The sequence below is a fragment of the Pipistrellus hanaki genome (assembly GCF_964339955.1).
Source record: "Pipistrellus hanaki genome assembly, chromosome: 3".
Lineage (NCBI taxonomy): Eukaryota > Metazoa > Chordata > Mammalia > Chiroptera > Vespertilionidae > Pipistrellus > Pipistrellus hanaki.
The window spans coordinates 160,882,947-160,889,880 of record NC_140505.1 but is presented as its reverse complement, the minus strand read 5'-3'; positions in this window follow the sequence as shown (position 1 = coordinate 160,889,880).

The following is a 6,934-nucleotide window of genomic DNA, read 5'->3' as shown; positions in this document are numbered from 1 at the left end:
TCAATGAACAGTAGACAAGTTCCTCCCTTCAGTGAACAAATAGACATTAATCATGTAAATTAATAAATAAATTATATTGTTTCAGATGCTGCTAAGTTTCTGAAGAAGAAGAACTACAAAATGGTACAAAGTGCCACTTCGATAGAAATTTGTGCTGGGGATGGCAAGGAAGACTGCTTGGGGGAAGTGATATTTGAATTGAGACACAAATAATGAGAAAGAGGCAACACTTGCACTCTGGGAGGAGAGACAGCAATGCCTTTAACACTTACAGATCAATGTGCCTGGAGCCCAGAGCATAATGAGTAAGAGAAACTGGTGGTGAGGAAGCCAGAGAGAAGAGCAGGGGACACGTGACAGAGAAGCTGGGAGACAGCTTGCATTTTATCCTCGTTGTGACAGGAAGTCGTCGGATGGTTTTAAGCAGAGGAGTAACGTGACTACCCAGAAGACAGAAATAGGATTAAAATTAAGAATTAAATATGTAGTCATAACTCTTGATTTCATGAAGTTTACATTGTGGCAGGGAAAGCCAATATTAAAGAAGGAATTTAAGGACTTTGAAGGTGGTGAATTATATATGGTGCTGTGAGAGTGTGTAATAATATAATTAATGTGATCTAAAATATTAAGAATGACTTCTCCAGAAAAATAAAAATGAGAAAGGCAAAAGGAAAAATATCACTATTTGAAGATAGCATTTTATTATATGTAGAAAACACTAAAGACACCATCACAAAAAGCTGTTAGAACTAATTAACTAATTCAGTAAAATTGCAGAATACAAAATCAATAAGCAAAATCTGTTGTATTTCTATTTACTGAGAAAAATCTGTCAAAAAATTTAAGAAAATTTTATTTATAATTGCATTCAAAAAATAAAATATCTAAAAATAAACTTAACTAAGGATGTAAAAGACTTGAACACTGAAAATGATGAGACATTGATAAAAGAAATTGAAGACAAATAAATGGAAAGATCGTCTATATGCTCCAAGATTGGAAGATTTAATATTTTTAAAATACCCATATACCCAAAGCGATCTAAAGATTTAATGCAATCCTATCAAACTTCCAGTGGCATTTTCACAGAAATAGAACAAATAACACTATAATTTGTATGGAACCATGATCACAAAAGATCCAGTAGCCAAAGCAATCTTGAGAAAGAAGTGCAATGCTGGAAGCATCATACTTCCTGATTTTAAACTGTATTACAAAGCTTTAGTAATAAAAAAATTATATTACCATAAAAACAGACACATAGATCTGGGAACAGGATAAAGAGCTCAGAAGTAAGCACACACATATAATCAATTAATTTATTGATTGAGGCCAAGAACATGCAATAGGGAAAAGACAGTCTCTTCAATAAGTGGTGCTGGGAAAATAGGATAACCACATGCAAAAAAAGAAGAAGAAGAAAAAAAAGACAACCACTATCTTATACCATGCACAAAAATAAACTCAAAATGAATTAAAGACTTATACATAATACCTGAAACCATAAAAATCATAGAAAAAGAATTTTTAAAAAGCCCCTTGGCATTAGTTGTGGCAATGATTTTTGGGATTTAACACAAAGCAAAGGCAAAACAACAACAAAAATAAACAAGTGGGATTACATTAAGCTAAAAGTTTCTGCCCAGCAAAGGAAACAATAGAATGAAAAGACAACCTACCAAATGAAAGAAAATATTTACAAATCATATATGTGATGAGAGTTTAACATTAAAAATATGTGAAGAACTGCTGCTACTGAATAACAAAAATATCCCAAAGGATTCAATTAAAAGATGGGCAGAGGATCTAAATAGACATCTAAATAGACATAAAAAACTCAAATAAACTTACTACTAATTATATGGGTTGAGGCAGTGGAGGAAAGTGTTTATAAGCCATTTAATCTTTAAATGACATGTAAACATATTATTGGCTTACAATGTGTTGGATATTAACATACAATAAAAATGCCTTCTTATCTACGTATATTACATAAAAATAATATTTATATGTAAAATTGGTCTTTTTAACTTTATTTTAATTGTTGACATTATTACAGATGTCCCCATCCCATTCCCCTTTGCCTACCTCCTTTTAACCTAAAAATATATCCTGCTCATATACCACTGAACTAACATTTATTAATAGCCTCCTTATAACTAGCATTTGTGTTAGCATTCTTCTCTCTCCCATTTTTCTCATACTATTATGAAGAATAAAAGCAAAAGGTAATAAATCTTTAAATTTGAAGTAAGCTCATGATGTCTCCTTGCAAAGCCCTTGACAAATATGTGTGTGGGGGTGGGAGGGGGTGTTATTTTTGTCTACTGATAAAAATATCCTGTGCATTGTTCTTAGAATTATTATATATAGCTGATTAGAAATGTCTATGCAAGTGTTCTTCGTGGATTGAAAGCACCTGCTGCCTGCGATCAGGTGGGAGGCACAACTGCCAGGCGACCATCTAGTTCCTCATCGCCACGAGGACTTGCCCGGCAACCCTGAGTGTTTTGTAATGTGGGTAACCAAATGCATGTAATTCAAGCAAACAAGCGATAACTTGGGAAGTGAGTTATCAACATCCCCTTGGGAGAAAAATTGCCTGTATTACTTAACCTTTCTACACTTCAGGGTTTTCTATTTTCTTCTTAGAAAGCCGTTTTCACCCCAAACTAAATTTATCTAAGAATAATTTCACTACCTTTATGTCTTTTCTTCTCTGATCGCTAGTAATAAAATTTCTTGATTGAAACTAAATTAAATCTGTTTTCTGAGGATGTAAGAATTTGTGTTTTTCTACTCCATGTCATCCTGTTAAATCTGTTGTTGTTTTACATTGTAAAGCCTATTCTCTATTATCTGCAGGCAAATACAATAATATAGGATATTTAAAGGGAATGGTGGCTCTTCCATCATTAGCTTTTATGCGTTTCAAGTTATATAATAATCTAGAAATAAGGAAATGCATGTCTTGATGCTGGATCCTGAAACACTGCCTATTCAGAAAGAGCTTGTTTCATTGCATGGATTTGAAAAGAGACACTGAATTTACTTCTTAGTAATGCTTATTAGGTGGGATACAATGAAAATATCTTACCGGTACGTAGTGTGAGATTTATTAGAATCTCAAACTTTCTCAAGGGATAATTACTAAACCATGAAAAAAAAAAACTTGGGAAACTGATTTCTATAAACAAAAGCATGTCGTTCTTATAATCTAATGACCTGTTTGGCACAGATTGTTTTACTTTATGATCTAGCAAGAACACTAAAAAAAAAAAAATCATTATTAGAACATTCAGAATGTTTGTAAAGGACACTTGATGAAAGAATAAAGCTTTTTTGTTATTTTCCCACAATGTGGGAGGCTGGTGGGAGGCTGGCGGGGGTGGGGAGGAGAAAGTGAAACAAGAAGAGAATTTATCAGATTTCTGAAGAATTTAATGTTCTTATTTTTTACATTGAAAGCAATTGTTAACATTTTTACTTTCATAAGCAATACAGTCACCTGCTTCATAAGCCTTAGAGTATAAAAATTATACCCTAAAATGCTCATCTGTTTGGATCTCATGACACTCCTCTTCCCCAACCATCACCCGTTAACTCTAAAGGTGCATAGGTTGTTATTTTTTTTTTTTTTTATAGCGTTACAGTTCCTAAATGTACAATCAAATATTAAATGTGCTCTTTCCCTCTCCATTTTTTGTGGACAATTCTTTTTATTTATCACTATGTCTTTCTGAATTGATATGTGGTGAGCATGCTCATATTTGTACTCTATGGAATATTATTTCATTGAATGAATAAATATGTTCAGTAGATGGGGGTTTCAATTGTTTAGTATATCTTTCTATTATAAACAGTGCTGCCTGGCTAAATGAACATATATATTGTGTTGTTCTTGTGCTAGGATGTAGGATTAACTCCCCAGAATGGAACTTCTGAATCAAAGGCATATACTTTGATAATTTGAATAGATATTGCTCAGTTGCCCTCCATAAGAGTTGTATTAATTCATGCTCCTTGTAGCAGTATATAAGTTCCATTTCCTCACAGTTATGCTAATAGAATGTGTTATCCAATAATGAGTGTTTTTTTCTATTGGGTAATAAAATGTATCTGGATGTTTATAACTTACATTTCTCACAAATAAAGATGAGATTTTTTCACATATTTCATAATAATTTGTGAATTGTCTTTTTTGTGAATTGTCTATTTACATCCCTTTATTTTCCTATACATTTAAAAAATAATTTCCTAAGAAATTCCATGTACATTTAGCCTTTGCCTATGATATGAGTTGATATTCCCTCACCTCCAGTTCGTTGTTGTCTTTTGGCTTTGCTTATGTTGCTTCTTCCAGGCAGGCAGCTGTTTTTGTGGTTGAATTGAATTGAACCAGTCTTCACCCTACTTCGTGGCCCCCCCCCACCCCCCAATGTTAAATTTGGAGACTTAGTTACAAAAGTCCTCCTAAATTCAAAGTAATAAAGAAATGTATCATATTTCCTTTTAGAACTGACATATTTTTCTCTTTCTGCTTTTAGTCATTCTGTTTTTCTAGTCATGCTCTTGAGTTATTCATAATTCTTTCCATTTGTCTAGACCTTCTTTTCAAAATCATCTCTATAAAGTATCTCAGTACATGAAGATTTACTTTTTAGAACTGTCATGTTATTTTCTGCATGTAACCTCATTTATATCCTATTCACTACATTTTAAGTAAAGAATCTGACATTCTGGTCATATGAATTTTAAGAAGAGCCAGGATAGTCCTGTATATGATACAATAGACATTTGTTTACTGGCTAAGTTAATGTATTATAGCTTCTTCTGTTAATTCCCTGCTTAGTTTTGTTCACATAGACTGGTTTGCTCCCAAACTGCCCAAGGATTCCTCCTTTCTTTTAACTTCCCAGTTTTCTAAAGCTATGACTGTTTTTCTATGTTGGAGTTTCAGCAATAACAGGGATCAAGTTGAGTCAGACATTAGAATAGAAAATATAATGGCTTTCCCTCAAAATATCTGTTTGTTTTTATTATTTTTTAAATTTATCTTTATTGTTGAAAGTATTACAGATGTCTCCTTTCCCCTCCCATTGACTCCTCTAGCACCCCCACTCTAGGCCTTCACCACATTATTGTCTGTGTCCATGGGTTATGCATAAATGCATACAAGTTCTTTGGTTAATCTCTTTCCACCCCCCCGACACCCACACCTTCCCTCTGAAATTCCACAGCCTGTTCCATGATTCCATGTCTCTTGATGTATTTGTTCTTCAGTTTACTTTGTTCTTTAGATTCTACATGTGAGCAAGATCATGAGATACTTGTATTTAAGTGAAAAACAAACACCTCCACTACAGCAGAATCCAGACACTATAACTAAAAGCATTTAATACCCAGCAGTAACACGAAGTTGTGGAAAGGATCACAGATCGGGTGTCAGGATTTGAGGACAGTTATTATTTTTGTTTTCCCCACTATCTGATAACAATACCTTATTTTTTTTCTGGAACCCATTTCTTCCACCATTCTCAGTTCATGGGCTTTGGATCCAAAGAAACCAAATCATCAGTGAGAACACTGCACCTCCCAGGCTGTGAAGACAGGTCGGGGATGTGCCATTTGACTTGGTACGAACCAATAAGATGCAATGAGATATTTCTGGAGTTCCCAGGGAAGCACTAGGTACTGAACATGAAAGGGTGACATTAAACTTGCTACATTTAACCACTGCAAGAACCTGAAAATCAAATACATATAAAGAGGATAAAAACACTAGGGAGTTGGAGAAAATCTTGATAAGTCTGGTGACATATTTTTGTTCCTGAATATAATCTTGCTTAATGTCAGTTCCATTTCTAGATTTTTGGTTGGGTGCACCAATAAGTCCTCTTTCCTTTTGGTTTGTTTTAACCACTTTGAAGATATACTAGAAAAAAAAAAGACTTCAAACTTGCTTGTTTGCATCTAATTGAATCAAATCAGTTTCTCTTTTGTAAAATAGCTTGGGTCAAGCTCACTTCCAATGCTAAAATTATATGAAATAAATCTCCTTTATGACTAGATGATCTATGTCAGTCCCAGAAAGTGTGATTTTCGCATTTTGGATACTGACCTATGAAATATCTGAATCTATTACCTGGTCAGGTGTCACTGGTCCTCTACTCTATTTAAAAGGAATGTGAGCAGTTCCATTTTCTGTGTTAGCCCAGAGAATAACTAAAGCGCCCTCAGTGAATATGTGAGAACTGTTTTTTCTTGATTTTATAGCACCTTGTCTTGCAATTTATCATTCATGGCTCTCTACTCAATCAGATAAAAGGTTATTTGCTAACAGATACTTTCCTTATGGTTGATTGTTCCCAATAAAGACAGAGTGTCACTAAGAATTAGGTTTGGCTGGCTAGCTGAGAAAGATGGCGTGACAGGAATTTATTTCCTCGTAGTGTAAAGGCAGTTTGGGTGCAGGCAGTACTTAGTATGCAGAGCTGCTCAATGAAAACAAGGATCCAGACTTCTCCCAGTTCTTAGCTCTGCCTCCCAAGGGTTTCACCTTTCTGCTCGTGGTCCAGGATAGCTAATAAATGTGAGTTTATGGCATTCCCATACTTTGGTGTTAAAATGTCTATTAACATGGGAATGTGTGGTTGGTTTTTTTCTTTGTCTTTATTTGGCAAAATAAAAAGTTGGCAAACTTAAGTTGAAGCCCCCATAGCTCCTTCCCCATAAGTACTCATTTTCCATCCCTGACAAAGTTTCAAATATTTTAAATGGGTCCATGAAAAGTCAAGCTTGGAAACAAGCATTCATCTAGAAGCTGGAACAATGAATTAGAGGCATAAATGAAAATAACCTTTCTCCTACTTATGTCTGAATATGACCCTCATACCAAAAGGTGGAGTCATTTTGAAAATGTGAGCTGAGA